This window comes from Aptenodytes patagonicus, chromosome 1 (genome assembly GCF_965638725.1).
Source record: "Aptenodytes patagonicus chromosome 1, bAptPat1.pri.cur, whole genome shotgun sequence".
Taxonomy (NCBI): Eukaryota; Metazoa; Chordata; class Aves; order Sphenisciformes; family Spheniscidae; genus Aptenodytes; species Aptenodytes patagonicus.
Genome location: NC_134949.1, coordinates 135102039 through 135127474, shown reverse-complemented (window position 1 = coordinate 135127474; position 25436 = coordinate 135102039). Strand labels below are relative to the sequence as shown.

Sequence of the window (25436 nt, the reverse complement as noted above, 5' to 3'; positions counted from 1 at the left end):
CTTTTTTAATGATCTGATGGGTTCATTCACTGAGCATGTAACATGATGACTTTGAACAGTCTCCTTTGCACCAACTAACATTTTTACCCTTTTGGGTGTTTTTTTTAGCTTCATTTTAACTAACTTCCATGTTTTTAGGTATTGCCCCTCTTTACAGTGAAGGAACACTTCAGTAGGAGAAGCTGAGGTTGTTTTGATATCCTTTTGGAGGGATCTGGGGAGATTTGCTCCTGGAATTTGAATGTTTCACAGTGATTATTGTATAGTGGCACTTCATTAACTGGCTTTTGAACTTGGCACTGTTCAAAACTAAAGAGCTGCTTCTCTTTTTGTGAGTTTTCTGCTTAGTTGTTCCAAAGAGCAACTATTTACTATGTCCTAAACTATAATCATTACGTGATGTTCCACCATAACACTTACTTAGTCCACATACAGTAACTGAGGTTTTGTATCACTATCTTTTTTTTTTTCCCCCTTCATAATCTTTCTGATCTCTCTTACAGTCATTATCACCATCTTAGGTAGGTGGTTCATAGTATAGCTCTACTAGTATATTCTTCCTGTCCAGGTATTTTAATCAAGATCTGTCATACATGTAACGAAGACCTTGATTTTCCACTCCCTTTTTCCACTGTGTGCGTTGTCTCTGTCTTGCCCTCAGGTAAGTTATTCTCACATGTGCAGGCCATGTAGAAGTCTAGATTTCCCCATGGCATCCAAATGGCAAAATGAAGCTACAAAACATATTTACTGCAGAAAAATCCTAATAATTTATACTAATAACTGGGATAAATCTTTGCAGGTGCTAAATCGGATGCATTGGTAAGCACAAAATCAAGTGTCTCTGTATGTACACGTGTGTGTGTGTGTAGAAGGGAGACAGAAAATCAGCAACACTGAATAACAAACATTTCTTAGGTTAATTAATTTTGACATGTATAGCTTTATTGTAATTGATTCATGAGCTCTGTGAGGTAGGTAATTCACACAGCTTTGATTTTAGCGATCTCTTATTCTGCTTCATAACTTTCCAAAGGATATTTTTACTCAGGAACATTAAACCAGTTAAACTTCAGCCTGTTCCTGTCAAAGTCATTTATATCTACACAGGCAGTTTCTGGATTTGACTATGTTTTTGTCAATCAAACTCTTTGATATATGAAAGTTTAGTACTTAATGTACTTCAGGCTGGAAGTAACCGTACTTCTTTGGGAATTCGCTCATAGGGAGCTGCACCTGAGTGAACACCTTACTGCCCTGCTTCTGGCAGTCCCACCGCTACACTGACCTACATGACTTCACGTTTTGCTTGGTCTATTTGCACCGAGGCTTCAGAAGTCATTTTAGTGCTGAGTGAGTGCTTCAACAGAAGACCCTGCAGTCACAGGAAGAAAATGTGTATTACGCACCCATTTAACTACATGATGAGCACCTGAACCTCATTTGTGCAAACAGTACCAATATTGCATCTCAGACTGACAATGGGCAGGTTTTGATAGACGTCCAGGACTCCGTAACAAATATTTATTAAATTGTGTGTAACGTCCATTACGCACACCCAGGCATCCATACCGTCAGGCCCTGAGGGCACCAGCAGGCCCGACTGTCCCTTCCCAGCCTCGGGGGTCCCGGACTCACCTTGGGCCTGGCTCCAGCCCGTGCCTTTGGCTGGTGTTCACCAGGCAGCTGGCGGGCCCCGGTCACCTTCCCCGTCCTGGCTCTGCTCGCTGCCTCCAGGCTCGGTGGGACAGGGCTGCTGGGGGAGGTCCCTGTCCCGCTGCCTTGTTGCTGCCTGCCCCATTGCTGCCTGCCCTGGCCTGTCCCGGCCTGCTCTGCCACCACCCGGCCAAACCTGCGCTGGCTTGCCCCATTGCTGTCTGCCCTGGCCTGCCTGCAGGCGGGCAGGAGGCCATGAAAAAAATCCCTTTCCTCCTGAGAAAATCTGTCAGTGACAGAGGGGTTCAGCGGGCCGGAGTGGGCGGTGGAGGAGGTGTTGGGCAGTGTCCCAGCTGGGGGAGCCGCACAGCAGAAAGGGAGCTGCGGCCCGTGGGATCTGCTCTCCTGGCACATTTTCCACCTCCTGGCAATTTTTAGAATGAAAAAAAAAAAAAAAAAAAAGACTAGAAGTCAGTTTTTCATAAAGCAGCTGGATGACTCAACAAGGTTTTGCTTGCTTTCTTGCTTTTTCTTTTTTTTTCTTTTTTGTAATTCAGATCACATTTGTCTCTTAATTTCTAACACTTTTCATATCCGTGACTGGCATTTTCTCGTGAAAAAAAGAGTGAAAATCCCTGAACTGACGGTTGTCACAAGTTGGGAGGTATATTATGCGAGTATCGCTTTTGCTTTTCATCAGCCCTGCCTTTCTTACCTGCTGTCATTCAGTCCTGGCCGCTGCTGGGCATACATCGCTGGCCGAGGTGGATTACCCTCCTAACTCAGGTCAATCGTTGTTATGAAACTTTTTTCCAATTAATGCTTACATTTAAAATCTCCAATTTATGATCTTTGAATGGATAACAGTAGTGCAAGACCTGCTGTAACTGCTATTGAAGTAGTAGGAGCCTTCCTATTGACTTTATAGGAATTGGATGAGATTTATATTGCTGAATATTCTAAAAGTAAACAGATCTTCAAAGGAAAATAATCCCTCATTACTGCCTTCTGTTAGGTCTTTGGGAAAAAAGAAGCAACTCTGAAATGTAACATACAAATCTTTTTTAATGCATGAATGCACCCCATCTTTTTATTTTTCTCATCTTGTGATAGAGTACTATTTAATTAAATAGATGAGGTATATGTTCTAAATAGCTTATGGATGGATATTATCTTCATTTGAGATACCCTAATGAGAGAAGAGAGGACCAGCAAGTAACCATTTATTCTACAAAATTAAAAACATGCAAGAGATGAGCATTTAATTATCTTGACATTATCCTTTGCTAAATTATGTTAAAGCAGTAAGCTGCAGGACAACCAAGCTAATTTTTTTTATATAGCTAATTCCATCTTCTTTAAACATTAAGAATCAATGAAATGCATGTTTTGAAGGAATAGCTTTCTGAATGAGAGTGTCCTCCCACTCAAGTAGTAACAAGATATTTAGCTTTTATGTAATGTCACTTTTCGTCTATAGGTGTCGTAGTGCTTTGTTCAGGCCACCTACAGCTGATGCCTACCCGACATAGGAAGGCTTGTCTCAGCGGCATATAGAGACAGCAAGGCCCTGGCAGAGCTGTGTGTCAAATAGTCTGAGCTGTCTATCAGATAGCCCGAGCTGTCTGACATGCTCTGCACAAAGCTGCTGGATTAGTCATGCAAAAATGGTACCAACAAGAAAAGCATGGTAAAACTGGAGCATCTGGGACAACATAGCTCAGCAGTGAGTACAGGCAGCATGCTTATACTTATGGAAAGGTATATGTAGTTCAGGCAGAGAAAAATATAATTTGCAGTTAAGACTATAAACAAGAATTGTCGTGATTAAATGTCTTAGTTATGAGTATTATTCCCTGACTAGATATGTACTCTTTAGACTCAACCTCCTCTGTAAAGGAAATTGCTTTTGAAATTTTCATGACATGGAATTATGGATTAACCTTTTTAAAATATCTGCTCTCTTGAACAATCTTGCCTGGACTTAATAAAAAAAAAAAAGTAATATACAATATATAAATCACACAACATAAATAAAACGTAATTTATACATAAATTAAAAATATAAAAAAAACCCAAGAATTCAAGGAGAATTGGAGAAGTTAACCGGAAAGCAGTTTTCAGGTTTTACCTTGTTCTCTCTGAAGCATTCCAGACTACTTAGTCATGCCAAAAGTGGACAAAAAGGGAAGCTGTTTTTCAGTAAGATCAGTGCAATTGTGTTTTGAAAAGGGGAAAAGAAAAAAATTATAGATAAAATGCTGACCTTTTTGCTTTACTGAAACTGTTTAGTTATTAGATTGAGACTGCAGTTTACAGGGCTCAGATGTAGGTTTTTACATGAGCAGGGCTTCTATTTGGTGTTTTTGCTTGGGGGTGAAGATATATTTCGGAAATTTTATTTTTTTCATCTAGAAAACTCTATGCTTGTTTTCCATACTGTTAGATTTATATCATGTCATAGTTCTATTACGTGTGCACACTAAGCAAGAGAATGTGCAAGTGCTGGTGTTTCGTGTTAGCCTATTTCTCCCATTGCATTTGTTAAAAAGTGGGAAATAAATATACAAATGGAAACATTATTTAATACCTGAAGTCCATAGGTAGGTAGCAAAAAATCAAGACCTGCCAGTCTTTGGACTCTCTGGACAGACTTGCCAGCAAGGTGAGCATGAGGCCAGGAAGTTTTGAAGGACACCATGCAGCTAAGGGATGGTATTAGCTCTTGGGTACTACCCATTCAAGCAGATTGAATTTACTAACCGAAAGCATTCTGCATGATGTTAGCGCTCTTCAAAGCCATATACTCTGCCAGCCCTTTCATTTTAAATATGTATTACTTTTAGAAAAGGAAGTTTACTTTGACTGCACTATTTTGCTTTCCATAATACACATTACATGGGATAATCCTTTTAAAGTCACTTACTGAAGTACAGATGAGGATGCGGTTTGTGCCTCTTCCTTACTTGAAGGGACACGATGCCTCAAGATCATACACGCAGAGCAGGTACAAGGTACGCTACTCATCCATATTAACCCATTCAGTATGCATTGAATGCCACGGAATTAAAACAATGTTTAGAAAACCGGTAAGATTTGGCTTCCACCTTCGGTGTAGTATCTCGAGTCATGATGAGGACAAAGGAGATTCCTTGCTATATTATACACGCCATACTTACTAATGGGAGGACAAAGCCAAATAGAGATTCGGTATGTGGCTGAGGGAAAAAAAATAAATCTAAAATCTCTTTTACTTGCATCCATACAACTGCATTGCTATTCATAGCAATTCAGTAACTGAGAAATGAAGTGAATCCGGTTTCCTTAACCCAGGGATGAATTTAACCCAAGAACGCAGGCTGTTTGTATTCCGCACGTGTGAATGGTTTACAGCTTTTCTGTGTTATTAGTCTGGTTTCAGCCATTTTAGCAATTGCATTGTATTTTGTTCACATCTTTTGGCTTCCACCCTTTTTCATTTTCCCTTTCTCCTGCCAGACCGTTAATCAGCCTCTGTGGGAACTTACATAGCTCCCATGACCACTGTATACGAACACCTCACGAACGTTAATGCCTTTTTATTTTCACTGCACCCTTGTGAGTAAGAACAGTGTTAACTCACATTATACAGAGAAGGAACAAAAGCACAGAGAGATTAAATGACTTCCCTATCAGTGGAAGAGAAATCTGTAAAACATCAGGAACTGAACGCAAGTGCACCGAGTGCCTGGCCGACATGTTAACCCCAAGTCCCTCCTTCCTACTCTCTGCCCATTGCAGAGCACTCGTCATTCTGTCCAGGCGTGAAGAATACTCTTGATTCTATATCACGTACCAGAGGTGCCTCTGCTGGCAGTCTGGGATCACTCCTCAGTGGTGAGAAAGCAGCTCTCCCAAAGGATAATGGTGAGAATCAAAGTTGGGAGCCCCGCTCTCTTTCCCTCTCTCAACCAGCTAGGATGCCTGGGCTTCTAAATCAAGCACCCAAACCAGCTTTCTAAAGTAGATAGTATGAGTCATTTAGCTAACTTAAAATGCCTTGTACTGATCCACAAGGAGAATTCCATAAAGTTTTTCATATCTCATATCCACGCATATGGATCACTCATCAGAGTAGTATCTGAATGCCGGGTTTAACCAGTCACATTAATTTCTGTTTTAAAATTTAATTTTGACTACTGGTAGTTGCATTCATTTCTAGTTTCTTCTATTTTTTGTCCAACATGAAGAATGCCGTTCTGTTATCATAAGGAGAAGTGGGGTGGAGTGTGAGTGAGCTCCACGAATTCTGTAACAGCTCCCACCTCTCCCGCAACCCACTGACTCTGCACGGCACATTATCTGCCTATTGATAATCCTTTATGATGATCCATAATAAAATCACACTTTCCCACGTGCTGCTTTTCTTTTCTTTCTCTCTTTTCTTCTCCTGTAACACGTTGGGGGTTTAACAACTGTAGCAGTTTGGATTCTTCTCTATGGCCCTACAAGGAAGCCAGGATGGATTTAGTGGTAGCTGAATGTCGCCTAGTCTCCTTGTCCCCATTTCGGAAAGCACCATTTACACGGACATAAACGTATATGTAACTGTAGGCGCTTAGCTCACATTGCTCGGCTATTTCCCTTTCCTCCACCCTCCCGCCCCACGCAATGGGTTGTAAGAGTGTGAAATGCCTCTGACCCAACTGTCTACCTATGTACAGGCAACTCTGTGCACTCTCTGTGAGTGTGTGCCTGCAGGGCGAGCGCTATGGAAGTGTCTACCCCCCTGCGCCTTTGCGCAGGAGTGTGATCAAATTTATTGGCGGGGGGAGCGTCAGAATTTTACAGAGTTACGTTTTATAGAACATTTGTTTAGTATTATAAACATCTGCAAATGACTATTTATTTCATGAAGTAATTAACATTCCTAATTAGATGCACCTTGCAGCTGCTGTTAATCTTAATTGGCAATAATGCGGTTACATTTTGATACATATCTTCAGAAGAGTTACAAAGGAGAAGGAGGAAAAAAAAAAGAAGAAAAAAATCTGAAGGGAAGGAAATAAAACTGTTCCCACACAGTTCAGAGAGTTCGCACAAAGAAGATCCCATGGCAACAGCGAGGCCCACAGTTTGCCTTATAAAAATCCAAGAATAGATAATGTATCATCTCTCCTAAAACACCACTTCGCTTCGGAAACCGGAGGGGAAGAGGGAAAAAAAAAAATAAACCACAACAGGAAAAGAGAAGCAGCCTGACCCCCGCGCGTCTTGCGCGCCAGGCGTTCAGCCTCCTGCCCCTGCCCCTGCCCCTGCCCCAGCCCCAGCCCCAGCCCCAGCCCCTGCCCCGGTCAGGCGCGGCGCGGCGCGGCGCGGCGCGGCTCCAGCGCTGCGGGCCCAGGCGGCGCGGGGAGGCGGGCGGCGCCGGGGCGGCGGGAGGGAGGCCCGCTACCCAGGAGTTTCTCCAGGATCCCTTCCGAAGGGCCTCCCCCCCCGCTCCCTCCCCCCCCCCCAAAAAAAAAAAAAAAACACCCAACCCTCCTCCGAAAGTGGCGCTGGCGAAGCGGGTGTGGGTGGGCGGCCGGGCGAGTGCCGCGGTGTCCATCGGGTGGCAGCAACGGTACCTTCTTGGCGGCCCCGCGGAGGACGCGTTCAGCCAAACGAGCCCATCTCGTAGAAACACAGGGATCATTTATGCGCTGCAGTTTCTCTCGCCTCTCTCCCTCTCTTCCTCTGCTCCTTAGGATATTTTGGGTGGATTGTGGTTATCAATCAAGACCTCCTCTTCTTTGCTGATCACTTGTCATTTTCACCGGGGATTAGTATCGTTCGGGGCAAGCCGACAACCGATTTTTTTCCTTTCTTCTTTTCCCTTTGGAGATTCCCCCCCCCCTCAATCCCCCTCCCTTTTTTTTTTTTTTTTTTTTTTGGCGCGGCGGTGAGGGTGCTAGGACCCGGGAAGCACCCCCCACCCCCCCCCGCAGCGCTTTCCCCACAGCCGCCCAGCACCAGGAAACCCCGCCGGACCGCCGCTCGCCGGATACTTGTGCGCGGCAGCCCGGATCCGGCCCTCGGCGGCGGCGGCGGCGCGCTGGGCGCGGAGCTGCCCGCGGGCGGCGCGGGGGCCCCCAGGCCGGCCGCCCCCTCCTCCTCCCCCCCCCCCCCCCCCCTCCGCCGCACCTGGATGGTACCTCCCGCCGGCGACGCGGGCACTTTCTGAACTAGGAAGGAAGGGGCGACTCGGGGGGGCGGGGGGGGCGCCGAAGTCTGTATGGAATTACCTGCGCCCGCGGCGGAGCTGGCACCGGTGGATGGATGGGCGCCGCGTCCGCGGCACTCGCGGCCAGCTCAGCCCCAGGAGTAAACACGGGGCTTCTCCGGCCGAGTGCGCAGTGTGGTGCCCGGCACTCGCCTCGCTGAGTGATCGCACCGGAGGGATATTTCGGGAGACTCCTGTGGGTAAGGTCATTTTATCCAGGCAAAAGCCCGGCATTCCTAAACTTGGTGGCGTGTGATTGAAATGGGTACTTTCGGGATTGCTGCATTACCCTGATGCGAGGGGCTCCAGCCGTTGTTGGCAGTTGAGTGGAATAACGGCAGTAGGTCTTCTGGTGGGTGCTTTTTGCGATAATAGAAAAAAAAATTAAAAATCTCCTCCTCCCTCTCTATTCTTGCACCCTCTAGATTTGGGAGAGTACCGTAAAATCAAGGAGTCTTTCATTTTTCCTCTTTTCCTTTTTTCCCCGGGTTGTAATATTTTTGACTGAAAAGGGTATGTGTTAGTAAAGAAGCTCTCCGTGATGGACTCTATTTAATACGAGATCGGATCCCATCCGCTGGTTAAAACAAATGTTTCCAACTCTGTGCAGCATTCTGCTGCATTTCATAGCTGCAGTGGAGGTAGAGAAATCCTGCTTTTCAAGTTGTTAAACTTTAAGGTGGCAATCCTTATTAATCGTGGTACAGTGCTCTGGTGCTAAGGCAGTCAAATGCCACTGGTAATTTGGGATTACAACTCTTCCTGTAAATCCTGCAAGGAAATTAGAAACTGAGGGACGGTAAGGAAAAAAAAAATCTCATCATGATAGTAGAGAAATACCGTAAATGTCAGTAGCCTGAAAATCTCTCATCTACCTGCTCTTATAAAATATTTTTTTCACCCAATAACTTACCTACTGAAACCTCAGACCACGTGTATGGGAGTTGAAGATTTGCAAACAGGGATGCTATCTTCGGTATTTCATACATATATGCATCTGGCTGAGGGACTGTGTGTGAATTAATTCCTCTGTTAGTTGTGGTGTGAAGAGAGACAGGGAGGAAAAGGAGAGAAAAGATCATCTTCTAAAGAACAGAAGCGAGCAAGGGAAGGACTTCAGCCTTTAAAGATTTAAAGGGGTCCAAGCAATGCACATTGGTAATCCTTCTCTGCAAAATCAATTCTGATAGAGGGAATAGGGGAAGGTTGAGGGAATCGATAGTGATGACGCTGTGCAGTGCAATGCACTGCAATGCTAAAGTTATATAGTGTGTGTGAAAATATATACCCTTATGTACTGCTGGTGGGTTCATGCATAATGGATGGAAGAAGATATGCAGATCTATCTGTAGGAAGATGGATGTATTTGTGCAAAGACGGCGATTATGTAACTTGATTACATCAGTGGCATCAGTCGCCGATAATGGAATAATATGCTCATAGAGCGTATCAATCGCTTGGGTTAACTTTGTAGCGCTCCCAGCAGCAGGGGATGGAGACCTGGGCAGAGGAGGGGAGATCCTTGCTCAGCTCCTGACGAGGGGTTTGCCTCTTGCAGGCTGCCTTTTGCATCGGTGTGCTCCTGGCGGAGTTTCCCCGGGACAGGGAGTTGGCGAAGGAGGAGGCTGCCTAGTTGCTAATTCAGCCGCACCCGCGGAGAGGGCTCCAGAAAAGCCCCTGCAAGGCTGCACAATGGTCCCATTGAGCAGATCCGGCTGCGTGCTCCTCGGCAAGGTCACACGGCAACCTGGGACTTCAGCGCGTGGCAACAGCTGAGCGGAGGAGGAACAAAACTGAAATTAAAATTGATCTTCCTCCCCCCCTCGCTGTCGCCTACTTCCGAACACGTCGTTCTGCTGACCCCTCTTCCAGTGCTCGAGGCAGAGCTGGTGCTGTTTCGCCCTGAGTATGTGCGGTGCTTGACATAGATAGCGTTGTCTCTCTCGGTGTGTGCAGTGACTGCCTCGCAGCTTTAGCAGTATGCTGCTTCTGTATTTTAGAGTACAGCGTGACTGACTTTAGCAAAAAGTATTGTCAGATATAACAGCCTAATCTACCTGTTACATTTACAGGGAACCTGAAAGGTGGTCTATTAACACATTTCAAGCATCTCGGCAGTGAGTAGGTGAAGAGCAAAGGTGTGACAGGAGTCCCATCGGTTTAACTCAGATGGACTTTTTTAGCGAATTGTTCACGAAGATAGTAGTATCAGGATATACTTTACTTTAGTATCCATTTTAGAATCATAAATCATTATTCCTATCTGCTCGGGCGGGGCAGAGGTTGTTGAAGAGTGCTCCTTGAAGACCAATAAGCTTGCAAAGGCACTGCTGAGGCCCCATACCTCTAATGGATGCATTTTCTGAAAAATGTAAGCCTGATGAAATCTTAACTCGGCTGAAATGAGTGATCTTATCACCACTGGCCTGTGTCCTTCCCCACTTCACTCTGAATTCATTCTAGCAAAATTCCACTAAAATACTTTTCAGTTAAGAAGAGGTGAGGGCAGAGTGGGTTTTATATCTCTCGATAAACATGATCTTCACATACCTACTAGATTTAATGCACTATCAAACTCACAGTAATTTTACCATGGAACCAGCCTGAAAAATCATTTTTTCCTCTGCTTCCCTGAAAATATCAGTATTTTAAAGTTGGTTCACCATTCGTTCATGACTATTTTCATATTTCTTGAGGATAAGTCTGGGCAAGCACTAATAAATCCTGCTAATGTAGTTTAGAGTTTGACATTCATAGAGTATACCGAGTAAATTGGAAAAAAAGGATATGAAGTTAACTCTGTTTCCATCCTTCAGGGGTCAGAATAACACTATGGCAACTCCTGTGCATTGCTACAGCTCTTACAATTTTGAGAAATGTCCATGGCATACTCTGTTCCGCCACACGCGATTACAGGCAGACTCCTTCCCTTTAATTCCTTACAGGACTTCTTGTGACATACAGGCTACATACCTGTACCACCCATCTTAAAGGAAAGCACAATTGTCTACAGAAAGTGTTATAAAACTGGTGCTGTAAAAGAGTAGGCATTGACAGTGTGGGAATATATCACATGATACATGCAAACTGGCATGCTACGTGCAAGGATTTGCAAATTTAGGGTAACGGAAAGTGGTAAGCAACTGAGTTTTATTTATAGATTAATTTCATTGTTGTAGTTAGCAATACCGACTCGATAAAAATAGAGGGTTTCAGCTCCAATGCAGTATCCATTCAGTTTGCACCAAATACAGCTTCTTCGAGAGGAAACTTTCCCTGCTGAAGTAAAACTGTAAATCACTCGGACAAATGAAGAGAAAATGTGAAGAGAAATATTTACATAAAACATTACCAGGCTCCAAATCTCAGACCACTGAAAGCAGTGAGAGTTTTGCCACCCACTCCTCGCTAGCGCTGGGAAGCCAGCTTTTAAAGAAAACAGCATTGCGTGAAGAATAATCTCAGTGCCTCCCTCTGAAAGAGCAGGCTTCTGACTGTCGTTATCACTGAAGACAGTAGACTTGTTTTACTGCTGATAGGAAAATTTGAAACATACGGGGCAGATCTTAATGAAGCTTTTTTACTATTCCGTGATATTCTTGTAATGTGTTCAGAGTACTTTCTGTGGCTATTATGTCGAACCCATGTATTGGGAAACAAAGCAAAAAAAATGGATAACCGACTGAGGTTTTCGTTCAGTATATTTGCACTTACAGAGAAGTGTTTGGATGTACTTGCGTGTTTCATAACAGCTATGATCTTGAGCGGATGGGAATCTTCTTATTTGTATAATGCACGCTGCATGATAATATATGGCAATTGAAACATCCAAGCTCTGATTAATATGATTAAAAACTAGCAACTTATCTAGCGGTGCTCAAGTTGTAAAGTTTAATTATAGCAGCACCATTTGCACAGCTATAGATAAGGTTGTGTCAGCATTTCTATTATAAACCTCTATCTTGTTGCCATCCATTGTGTCAGGGGTCCATGAAATAAGAATTTACAGCAGAGACCATAACGGCTGCTTTGGATTACCGTCATGGCCTGTCAGGTCATTAATCCATGTGTTTCTTTAAGTCTTTACATGCACATCTACAGCAGCACCAAAGCAGCCATTATGCTCTGTCAGTTCAAGTGTATGCTTGTTTTATTTTAAAATGTAATTAAATATGAGGTGATGGACCACAGTGACTCAGGAGGGATCATTTAGCCTATCATTTTTCATGCACTTTCGTATTGTTTTCATATTCTTAAAACAAAAACAGATCAAATGCCGCAATGAATTTTACTTGTGATAGCTTAAAATTAATGCACATTTGCAAGAAAGCTCTTTTTGGGAGGGAAGGAAGAAAAATGAAGGTGAAAGGTTGTGGTTTTTTAATGTTTATATTCAAGCTTTGCATGTTCCTCTAAGGTAGTCACATATGGATCTCCATTCTATTGCAAAAGGGGAAAATCCTGTGTTATTTGCCAAAGCTATGTAAGACCAGGGCAAGGAAATCAGGTAGTGCTGGTTCTCTGTTTTAACATTGGGTATTCTGTTTTTCTAGGTCTCACTGTACCTGTGTATTATAGGCACTCCTAGGTCATTTCATGGTGTTATACGGCACACTATTTATGCCTCAATAACTAGGTCTGAACAAGCGAACCAAGGACATCAGTCTTACTGCTTTCTGTGCTTAGAATTTTCATGTTTATAAGAACAGCACACAGACATACAATAGTCCTTCAATGGTCGTAGCATCAACTGCAGCAATTACCCACAAAGATTTTTTGATTGGGGATGAAGAAGAAGAAAGGGAGAAAATGAAGAGGTTTAGATTTTTGCCAATGCAATAGACATTATTTCCATTTTATTTTTAGTTTTGGGCATAATTTAGGAAGTGCTCAGTGTAACTTCTGAAAAGAAACATGGAAACCTAATTAATGCATTGAGAAGACCGATAGGATCTATAGAAATCTATACAATCAGCAGGCAGACAAGGGGTAGTACGACTTGGCGATTGGATGGCTAGTGGTGTCAGAAAGTTTTCTGTTCTCTGGTCCTTCACAGCTGTCCTCAATGAATAGTGCCTTGTAAAAGAGGAAGAAGATGGAGACTAGCAGAATGGGTTAAAAAAAGGGGAAGAAAAGCATATAAATATACAGCTTGGTGATGTAGCTCCTGTCTCTTCAGAGATGGGGTATATTTCTATATTCCTTTTGTCTGTTGCTCACTAGTGAGACCCAGATGCTTAAAGTTATTGCAGTTCCCAACTCCCACTGCTCTAATTTTTTTGGGAATTCTTAAACCCTTCAATGTGAGGGCCATCACCTTTTCGTTTTCGTGCCTGTTTCCAGTTGCACAATGAGACTGTGATCTCTCAGTTGCGGTAACTTGAGGTGCTTCTCCATAAAATAATAAATTAGTGGCAGGAACATGAGAGAAAGAAAGTTTCCTGTTGGCTATTTTAGAAAAGACAGGTACTTTACACAAATCAAATTTTCCTCTGACAAAGCACAAGCCGTTGGAATTTCCAGGAAAAATCTCACAACGCGCTTACAAGACGGCCTCTTACAAAGCTACTGCAACTGCCGCGTAAAACCTCAGTATCTCAGTTTCACCTATTAAGTTCCACTTAATAATGTGCGCTTGGACTGTCAGTAGCAATTTCAGTAAACCCAATCCCAGCCAAAAGTTTAGACTGTTTCGAGGAAAATGAAGTCATAGTAACGTGCATCACTGTAATGCGCAGGGAGAGGCTTCTGCTGGAGAGGTTAGCAGTGAATTTATCCGGCAGTGACCTGTCTGGGTTCCCAGACTGGTTTGCTTCAGACTGAGAGTTGCTGTGCCTGAACAGTGTAAGGGACATGCATGTACATTCGTCCCTGCCTACATCCATTTGGCAGCGTACCTCTACTGGATTTGACTCTGAGCTCAGTGGATCATATGCCTCAAGGATAATTCCTACAGCAGGAAGATCTGTCAGTATGAGGGAAACCTTGGGATGGAGCCACTATGTCTGCAGAGGGATGTGTTTGGCCGGGATGCTTTTGTGTGGCACTGATCCCTGGCAACAGTTTTAGCCCTGTGACTGTCAGGTTGCTGTTCGGTGCACAGAATTTCAGGATGGCAGCAAAGCACAGCTGTTACCATATAGCACCTTGGCATTCCTGCATCCTCAATTTCTCTTCAATGCTTTCTGGCTGTCTCCTCCCAGATTTAAACTTTTTTTGCAGGAAATCTTACCTTTGCTCACTTCAGAATAACATAACTGGAAATGCACGGCATTTCCTTTTCGGCAAGTTGTATGCATAATGGAGGTGTGTGTGTATGTCTATGTATCAATCTATCAATAAGATCTGCATATTTATTACACATAGAGTTTATTTTATTCAGCGTATCCTCTTAAGAAACAGAAAGGCCTGTCAACTTTCTACTAGACGTTTCTTTGGGGGGTCCCATAGCTGAAGTTGGTGTGCTTACACCAATGTTAAATCAGGTTCACTGACTGGCAGTGTCTCTCTGTACATAAATATATGGATATATTTAGTTATGTACACACACACATGCACAAATACATATGCCTACGTATGCATATGCATTTACTCACATACATACACAGAAGACGACTGAGAGCAAGCCATAAAGAGAAAGTACTCCTTATGCTAAATGTAGGAAACATAACACGGTTCAAACATACCATGAGATGGTAGCTGGTTTTGAGGATTGATTTAGTATTAATTTATTTTTTAATGATCTGTAAATGCAGCTTATTTGAAGAAAACACAAATGTATTTTGGAATGCCAAAACTAAAACATACTTTGAAAGGACTATCAAAGATCACCAGTCAGGGCTATATCGTATCATCTGTTATTTTAGAAATATATATGGTAACACTTTGGAAGGTACGATCTGAATGTTTCTTGTATACCTCTCCAACAGAACAAGAGATACTATTGAAAATCTCTTGTCCGTTATTATGGAAAAGCTCGATCAGAGTATTAGCTCAGTTCATAGCAGAAGAAAGCTATATATATTATAAAAGGAATGTAAAACTTTGTTCTGTGCTTCTTGTGTAATACTTGCTTTACCAACTGTTGACTCTCATATTCAGTGTGAATAATGTGTCTGCCTTTGGTCACTTCTTACCCAGAAAGCTATTAAGGAAAGAAGAAAGGACCAGAGAATGACAGCAAAAAGAAGTCTTCTACATGAAAAGATTCCCATCTGAAGAAAGAGATGAAAGTTTTGTATTATTCAGAAAAAAGAGGAAGATTATATGATATGGGAGAACAGGGGATGCAGTGGGGAATACTGAAGGCTATTGAAAGATACTTTGGGTTCTCTTATATATTGTTTTCCTGATGACCAATAAAATTAAATTGTGACAAATCTAAAATGAGTAAAGGAAAGCACTCCTTTACATAGTTCATTCAAATTCTTTGTCTCTTATTGGCAAGGGTACAGTGAAGAAAAAGGTCTAGTAGAATAGAATAGCTTGAGTAAGTCCGTGAATAAAAACAAAATTTTAAAATTTTGCATTGTAATAGATAGATAAGAAGATTATCAGCCTGTGTAACAGATAGTTAGATAAGAAGGCTATCACCTTGTGTACCCCAAGGACCACCTGCTAACTTCCAGTTATAGTGTAATCAATGGATGTGTGCGTCTGTGATTTCTAAAGTGTTAAAGGATGCTTCTTCCAAAGGATTTGCTACTGGCTTCCCTTGGAGGTCTGCTGTCTGACTAGATGGACTGTAAGTGTGTTCCTGTGACCGTAGTTCTTCACTATTCAGTTTACAAATCTGGCAGTTGTGGTACTGCTTAATAAAGACTTTATTAGTGCTGACTGGGCAACCTAATTTGGCTGTTTAAGTCCTCATTACTAAAGTCCTCATCCAAAACTCACTGAAGGAAATGGAAAGATGCCCACTGCACTCAGTAGGTTTTTGATCAATCTCCAGCTTTATCATCTAATTTTCTCATTTGTATTAGTTTCTGTGAAAAAAGCTCATGCTGCTTCTTATCTTTAATAGGTTAACATTAATTAGAAAAATAAAATCTTTTAAACTTTAATAGAAATCAGTAAAGCTTCACTATGTTATTGACAGCATAGTCAGTCCCATCAATTTCCATCATTAAAAGATACGCAACCCTTATATTTTATTTCTTCGTAGAAAGGAATGTCTGGATTCTTGAAAGGTTGTTACGCCGTCGCTGGCCTCCAGTTCTTTCAGTTGCTATGATGGGAAAATCATAAAGCCCTTTAAAAATAATCACTAAAAAATACGCAGTATTGGTGTATATCCTGAGCTAGTTCTTTCTAAAAATTCGGCAGGTTAATCAAATTATAAATATGTTTTATTCTTCATTTAGATTAACATATCCTCCTTCCTATTGCCTCATTAGTGCTTTATAATGTATATTCTATTAAAGGACAATAATGTGGCTCAGTGGACAGACACTGTACATCTATTTATGGCTGTTCACGTACAAGGGACCTTCCTTAATTAGTGTTTTCTCTGGATTGTGTCCGTTTGTCGTAGTACTTAATGCTTAAGACTTCCATATTAGTTAATGTAATGTATGTCTTTTATTTCTTCGGCATCCTAAAATTAGTTCTGCAGGTTTGGAACAAAGGTAGAAATAATTAGGGTAGGTAGCAAAGGAAGATGGGTTTCCACAAAGGCTCACAAAACTTGAGGCCCTCTCTGTCATTACTGAAGGGAGTCGTGCTTCCCGGGGCAACTGAGAGCCAGGCCCTAACTTTGGGATCCGTGGTATCACTATAAACTTTTCCCTTTTCTGAATATTCCCAATAGGAACAAAGGAACAAGTCCTTAGCAATGAATTTTGAATACTTCAACATAAGACAAATAAAAATGAAATTACAGATGAGTGGCATTTAATTCCAGTTACTGCTTTACCATACTACTTTCCCAGGACTGTTGATATTTAATAAAATTAATTTGAAGGTATTGGACCTCCAAGGCCTGAAATCAGTCCCTTTCACTAGTTGCAAATATTTCTTCTCTGTAAAACTTTACTAAATTTATCCATGCTTCAGTTTCCTGTCTCTAAACTCTGGAAGACAAAAACACCTCCTGCCTTCTTGTCTTTTTAAGTGTTTCATCTATTTATAATACAAACTCTTCGTTTAAGATTTCTGTTTTATGATATATGGAGTAGGGTTAGAGGAAGAGTTAATGTCAATTTCTTCTCACTGCCTCAGTGGAAATTCAATTTTTTGCCAGCCCTTGAAAATCATGGAAAGTACTTGCTTTCCTCCAGAAAAAAAGTAATTTCCACGTTGGTTAGAGGGTGGGGGTTTTTATCTTTTTTTTGTATTTAGTACTTAGATTTTGGGAGGATTGAATCAAAAGATGACATTTTACACATAATGAAAACATTTTCTTTTCTGTAGAAAATTAATCAGGGAAGATAATTTCAGAGTACTTAATGCAAGTTCTTAGCAGAACAGGACTCTCAGCTAAGGTCTTCAGATGCCAAATGATATAAATATGAAAACAGTATTGTGAGTCATACTACTGGGGGTGGCTGGGTCAGTTGCCTGTTTCCTAAATACTAATCAGTCTTTTTAATTTAAGGTTACCTCACTATTCATCTTCTTCTTTTTCCGTGTTGCCTGAATTGATTGTATATAAAGTATGGATGGGCATCAATCAAAGGTACCTTGTGTTTTTCTTTTTTGCTACCTGTTAACCCACCTGGTTAACAGAACAAAAATATTAATAGTAATAGGTCTTTCTGGTTTAGATGCTGAACTTTAACCCCGTGTTTGCTCCTATTCATCAAATCTTAATACTATGCCCAGGGAGTTGCTGAAAAGACTGCGGTTGGTCTCAGAGTATAGTGAATTAGATTTGGGAATCTTAAAATCTTAGCAGCAAGTTTCTCTCATTTCATGCGGTGCATTTGCCTGTCGTACATTCACCTGCTGTACACTCACAGGTACTGCCTTTGTGAAGAGCAGCTTTTCCAAAGGGAAAGCCGAAGCAGGGCAGCTCCAGTTTCGCCGGGAGATAATCCCAGAGGCGAGGGGATCTCGGGCTTCATACGCGAAACTTCTGCCCTTTGTTTTAAGTCTCGTTACTAGAAATGACAAGCCGTGCTCAGTGCCATCCTTTGGGCTAATTCCAGCTGACGGCTTTCGCCCGCGGCCAGACCACAGAGCTCAGCGGTGACGCCGGCAGCGTTTCCCCCGTCACAGCCGGCCGAAGGAATACACCCGGCCAGCGGGCTCCGTGCCCGGCACGACCTATCGGCTGGAGACTCATCGCCTCCGTAGCTTTGTTTAATACAAGACATTTTTGTCTGCTCCGAAGATACTCGTGTCTGCTGATGGGGAATAATACTAAGCGAAGCAAGGGTAAACCGATTTCACACAGAAACTCCTGTCAGAGCTCTGTGTTACATCAAGAATAAGCTCAGAGTAACTCCAGTGAAGCTGTTTCATTCGGCTTGCCAGACTGAGCCCAATATGAACCTTCAACATAGATAATATTGCATTAATTTTAATGAATAAAGATCACAGACACATTACTTATTTAATTAACATAGCAAAACCCATTGTCAACAAGCAAAGAAGCTATATTGTACAGCTACTCTAATGCAATCACGAGAGTATACTTTATGGCTGTGAGAATGTAATTTTCGTGTTAAAAACCTTTGATGTTTCTTTAAACATATAAAAACACAGGAAATGTGTAAATAAGGCTTGCCAGCCATCTCAAATGCCTTCTATCAAAATGAATCTTTTAGCTTTAATCTGTGTTTATTTTGACATCCTTCAAATAATGCTGACGTATATATATAAATATAAGCAGAGGTAGACATGTATATACACGTCTTTTATTATAAAATCATAGGTGTTAATATTGAAAAATACAACCATAATGTCAATTTTCATGTTAGCATTACCATTATTTTTATCTTTGTATTTACACACTTAAGGGCTGTTTAACAACAAGAGTTTCACTTTTCCTGCGCTTTCCTGCCTGGTCCAACTCACTGTTAGACAGAAAATGCTCCTTTAATTCTTACTCATGGAATTCAAGAGCACTGAATTGGACATTGCAATACTTGACCAAGACCCACTGCACAAAGTCTCGCCTGCGTGTCTAGTTCAGACCTACACGCGTTTTTCCGTCTGAGCTCCTTCATGCCTTACCACATGAGCTGGTTCACAGTTTCTGAAAGTCAGGGGCTCAAGAGGCCACCAGTCAGCTGAATGACAGTATCTTGACATGTGCAAGATAGGCCGCTGGCTCTGAGTTAGTCCTGAATTCATAACTCGGAGGGAGTCTGTGTTCTGTAAAATAGGGGAAGCCATGGGCAGTCTCTCTCACAGATTGACAGGAGCTGCTTGCTGTGTAGATGGGTTTAGATTACAGTAGGAGTCAAGATTTTAACACATATTTTGGTGTGCTTAATCCCACACTGACACAGACTATGAAAACCATTGCTTGAAAGCAATATATATAGTCAGACTGCGGTTTATCTAATAATGCAACTTGAACACAAAAATGGAAATGTAAATATAATGTAGTCCGAAGTGTATCAGGCTGTATCAGTGCCACCTGAAACATGGAAATAAGTGAATTCATTGTTTTTTTGGCAGGAACTGTAGTTCTACAATCTTTGCTTTTATTGTTATCTTTGGTGCTGTGATTTTAACCCCGCAGTGTGCTCTCAAATAAGCTTTTAACCTTACGCTTTATTGTCATGAATGAGGATGACTGAATTTTCAACTAGAGACAGTTTCCTGTAGCATTATCTTGTATTTTTTTCCTACCAAAATTGGCACAATATTTTAGTTTAAAAAGGAAGGTGTGTGTTTTTTTTTTTCTTTTACTGAAAATTTATAGTCTAAAGGTTATTGCAGGATAGAGGAAGAATAGTAGAGTAAGATTATGTTCAAATAACACCATTTTTTTTACACCCACAAAGTTTTGATTTTGTTTTAAGGATTATCTATTAAGACTTAAAAAAACCCACACAAAAAAATCCCTGAAGACAAGGAAAAGGGGCATGCCAGAAAAGAGACAAGTCTTTGTAAGTAGCTTTGAAATTAAATTTAGATACACATTTCTTTAAGTCCATAACTTGTTTTAAAGTGCAAATTGTCTTTCTGCTTATCTTAGAGGGCAGACCATCCCTCTTACTATTTAAAGCTTATTTTTAAAATAGCTTCAGTATGAAGGGGCTCAATTTTTGCTCAGTCCTTATCAAAGAATAAAATGAAACAAAACACGCTGTCCAGCAACACTCACTTTCCTTTAGATGTTCGGAAATAGTTAAAATACAGAAGGGAGCACCATCACTGATTTCAGTATCAAAATAGTATATACTTCTAGGGGGTGCCATAAAATTTAGTTTATGGAACTCAATTAAAAGTTTTACAACACACAGAGGTGTTGGTGTTCGACACACGGAATCACCGATTTCAGCAGGAGGTTGTAATTTGTTGATGTCTGGAAATCTAGCCCACTTTTACTGTTACATGATGTGCATAGTGCATAGCTTTTAAGGTGACCACAGTCTATAATACATGGATGAAACAAGAACTATTTTATCAGTTTCCATGAGCAAATGGGGACTTCATTTTCTCTGGCTGTCCACACCTCTTTTTAAGTGAATACTAAATTTTATTTGAAGACAAAGCCGTAGGGGAGTAAATATCCTTAAATGATCCTGTATTTTATGTGCAGTGATATACAAATACATTAACTATCTTCAGCAATGTGGAATTTATGTAACTCTATCAGTTGAGACATTCTGGCTGTCACCAGTCACTGACAGTGATTGTGACTCCCTTCTGCACACATTGCTTACATTACACGATAATACTGTGTTTATGTAGTACATTGTTCCTGAGATTTCATAACCCAGATGGAAAATTAGCCGTATACCTGCCAGTTAAAATAACGGGAGCTCTGCAATTAGATCGTGTGGCTGGCTTTGACAAAGTTCAACCTCTTTCTAGAGGCAAACTGTGCACTGGCAGTGCCTGGCTGATGGGGAGCGCATCGGGTGCCCCAGACAGGGAGGCGCAGGGTCTGCAGGCGATGCGTGTGGGTGCTTGGAAAGCCGCTGGCAGTGGTCAGCAGAGCGCTGCCTCCCTGCCTTGTTCAGCCCTGTAGTTACCACATCTGCTCTGTAACAGGTGACAGGCATGGGGAAGGCTGCTCTAGGATGGATATTCAAGAAAGGCTATTCATAATTAAGAAATTGAGAAATCCTGAGTGTTGGTCAGTGGCCTCTGGCATGACTTTGGATCCTCACATAATCTTTTCTGTTGCATACATCATCCCTAGGGAGAGATCCCTGCCTCCTAGGCCAATGTCAAGCCTTGGCTTAACATCAGCTCCCAAGTGAAGGAGGGGGCTTGGCTGGGGGGGCTGCCCCTCCACAGCAGCTCTCTGGGGCCAGCTGGCCAGGCGCTGAGAAGAGGGACAGCACGCTCCAGGCCGTGACAGCCAAGTGGTGGAGAGCAGTTCACAGCCACACGGCCCAGTGCCCATCCTCTCTCAAGCAGGTTGGCCAGGACCACAGTATTTATCATTTGGCGTTGGGTCTCTTAGCCACCTGTAGTGGTCCCAACACCTAGTTATTACTATTACTGTTGTTGTTTTCTGTAGGTTTTGGGGGTATTTTTAGTTTTGATTGTGTGAAGTGCAACCCCCCCGGGCATGATACTTTCTTCGTGCACAAAACAGGTAGTAGATTTTGCGTGTCCGAGACTACGTGCAGGGATAAGCTTAGGGATGGGATGGTGTCAGAGGACAGTTCAATACAGACAGAACCAAGCGTGTCACCTTGGTATTAGAGGCAGTCCTTGGAGTCAGCTGTCTTCCCTCACCTGTTGACTCCAAAGAGACACCAGCAATGAACTCGCATTATGCAGTGTAAGATGGTCTGGGAACCGTGTGAGGGAGTTTACTCAAGGACTGCATTACTTGGCAGTGCAGACGTATTTCATGACTTCAATTCCACGATCAGAACGGGGTGACAGCACTTCTTACCTCACTGGCTCACTAAGGGAATAGATACATTAGAGACTGTGAGATGTTAAGATATGGTAAGGTACGGTGTTTTCCGGTGTGAGGAGAGCACAAAAGACAGACTCCTGTCTGAGACGATGGATGGGTTTCCTTCAGTAAAGCATTAATGCATGCTGTGTTCTTCCTCTGAAATGTGAGCTTATAATCACAGGCTCTGCAGTTGTTTCTGGGGATTTTGTTATCCAGATGGTACTTTCTATTTATTACATTGTAGAACTCACGCACACGTGAAAGGGAAGAGTGAAATAGAGAGGGGTAATCTAACTAAATATCAAAAGCGTATTTATAAATTGATATTTTTTTGCCTGAGAATAAATTAGCTCACTCTTAGCCTTTCGTTTGGAGCTCTGCCTGGCTATAGCTGTGTTTATAAGATGCCTATGCCTCTTTTTTTGTTGCCCTTTGAAAAGCCTCAGAAACCCGATTCCCATCACTAACGCTCTGTCGAGACAGGTCAGTGCAGAGCTGTGCACCTTCCCCCCTGCCTGTTTCACCCCCCTCAGGACGGGCAGGGCTGGGAAGGCAAATGGGTCTCCAGTGCAGGTCCCATTTGGGGTGTCACTCTGTAACACAGCTGCTCTTCAGAAGTAAGCGACAAACCTTCTTGGTCTTGTACACTCCTTTCCACAAAGTGTCCTGCTAAAAAAGGGCTGGTGGAGCAAAGGTTTGGTGACACAATTCCATTAAAAACCAGAATTTGCCGCAGCCATATTTCCCATTTGTAGGAGAACTGAAATGCACTCGGCACTCCAGCGGATCATGTTTGTTCAGCAGATTTTGATTAAGGGTGTTACTGCTTTTAAAGGCCAAGCTGGACATTTTCCAGAGCAGATTTTTTTCTTTCCTCTCCATACATAACTCCATACAATGACTTTATACAGACAAAATGTGCATGTGCCTATATCCGTAGAAAGCCTTTATGATTGAGTTGTGGAAAAAATTCCTTTTACCTTGCCCTGTCTGAATTGGCGGTAGTGTCTGCTGTGGGAGGAGGCAGGTGTTGTGGTTAGGGTTTGGGTGGGAATAGGGATTTTAATGTTGGTGGAGGAATTGTTATTATTTCTTTCTATTACAAGATTGCCCATAATCTCCCAGTTTCCATTTCCCTCCATGTTGTGCACGCTCAGAACCCGTTCCATACAGCTTACGTGAGATAGAAGTTGGATAGGGGCAGCTGGGGAGCGCAAGGTAATAACAAAACCATATTGGCAACACTATTGACAGTAGCGGTCAGCTACCACTTCTCAATTTTTCGTAGGCATCACAGTAGAGAAGGGATTTGAAGGAACAGAGGTTGGAGTTCACTGTCTTCTTAGTCTGCTTGAATGGTTGAGGAAGGCTATAAAAAGCCACCTCAGGCTTAATTTCGTAGCAGCCAGTTCTCACAAAGGGTGAGGTCTGTCTGTAGGAAGAGCACAAAGCTTCTATGATGCCAGACCACCTGCAGATGTCACCTAAGAAAAAACAATCAACAGCCCAGTTTTCATTGGGCTATCAAAACAATTAAACTTGCTCAAAATCATGTTAATTCTGTAAGGTGATTTTACCTACGGAAGAAGAAATTTCTGCACAAATTCCCATGAGCCTTTCAGAACTCTGTGGCATAAATCTTTCCCCCATCAGTGAAATCCCAGCATTTTAAGTTTAGAAAACAGAAAACTAAACTGTCACTGAGGGGAGGTAAGCATAATTTCATATTATAGAGTATTCAGAGTATTTAAATAAGATATTTGGGCTCTTAGTTTGAATTTGGACTTTTGACCTCTTATTAATAAGCAAGTTTTAATCTATTTGAATTTGAAGGATATTTAACTTTTAATGCAGACTTTGTGTCATTTTACTTTCTTAATAGTCAGAAGGTCACATGGTACCAAATGAAACACCTTATGACAATCTAAATTGAATATATCATCATTATTACCTTTATCAGTCAGAAAGAATTAATTGAATTGTGAGTATTGCTCATAGATCATGATGTCTGCTTTTGAAAAATGCATTGACCTATAAATTGTCCTCCAATAGCCATCCCCAGACTAGACAGGAGTTACTAGAAGAAATTTGTAGAAAGATCTCTTCTGAATGATGGGTGTTTGCACAGTAAAGCTGAGTAAGAAGGCGGCTATTCAGAGCCCCTTTTTGAACTTTTTTTGTTAGATCTTTAAAAAAAAAATTACAATTTTCTATTTCTAGTATGAATTAACATAATTCACATATGAGATGTATTTAATTTCTTTTTTCTGTCTAGGTATTTCCATGTAAGACAGGACACCGGTGGAACATGTACTAACCACCACATGAATTTATAGATACGTGTTCCTGGTGCCACATTAATTTTTACCCAAAATACAGTAAATTGTTCAGCAGATGAATGATTCCTGGAACAAGTTATCTTTGTATTTATTTTTTAAGATCTATTTTATAATGATTCATAAACTTTAATTGTGAATTGTTTTGTAAATCCTATCATTTGCTACTCAGGATATACTCCAGTTCTGAGTATATGTACCCATCCTTAGGAACAGAGGATGGGGCCTTATTGTTATGCAGTCCCTACTCCCTCTTAAAACAGTTTTCTTTTGGGTTTGTCCTTCTACTCTGGTTTCTGCTTTCAAGGCCAAAATAGTTGCTGGACAGCTCAGATTTAGTGCCCTTTAATTGACATGGCTTTTCTTCTGACTCGTGTCTTTTCCCTCATGGTATACAGAAAGCAGTCATAACTTCTCTGATATTTATCACAATAAACAAGCTAAAATTTTCTATTCTAGTTAGACTTCCTATTCCCCTTATGTTCTCTAGCAGCCATCTTTGCACTTGTTGTGATCTGAGTTCATCTTTTGGAGAATGCTGGCCAGAAGCCTCCGCAATATGCCAGAATAGGTCTCGCTAGTGCCGTATGCAGTAGCTCTCCCACATACCTGTCCTAAAATACAGATGCTAAATTTGCAGCTATTCAGTGATATGTCATTCTGATTTGTCATTTAGAAGATTGTACTTATCCCACACGGTTTTTCTGATATCCGGTGTATAGCGGCGTTCTGCTTTACTGGGAGTCTGTGGCTGCCCCAGCCAATCTGTAACGCTTTACCACTCTAACTTAAGTATGTATTTAATGCTGAGAACCTGCCTAGAATCTGAACAGTAGCCAAAAGTATTGCTCTCTCTGCTCTTGTAAGCGTTCTTAACAGTGGTCTTTCTTCTGTCAATGTGGGAAATGGCATTAATTGTTCATAGCTTAAGCCTGCTTAAAAATTCATCCTGGTACCAGGAGGATTGCCTATTTCAGTGCTATTTCGTAGATATATTATACAGGGGATCATAGTAGCTACTAATATGTAGGTATGTAAGATTGAACAGGTCAGTTTTACTCACTGAGTATGAACACATTCACTGAATCACCAGAAATAGTGATATGTGTGAGGCAGAGACCTCGTAGAATATGTCTTATCTTACCATAACAAGATACTGTAT

General features: G+C 41.8%; 1 protein-coding gene across 1 annotated transcript in view; it reads left to right on the top strand.

The window, feature by feature from the left end:
- The first annotated feature begins 7958 nt into the window (after positions 1–7958).
- Positions 7959–25436, top strand: part of IL1RAPL1 (interleukin 1 receptor accessory protein like 1) — a 771820-nt gene continuing 754342 nt past the window's right edge. Inside the window, exon 1 of the mRNA XM_076355950.1 lies at positions 7959–8097. The gene's annotated coding sequence lies outside the window, so the exon portion shown is untranslated. The remainder of the gene's footprint in view (positions 8098–25436) is intronic.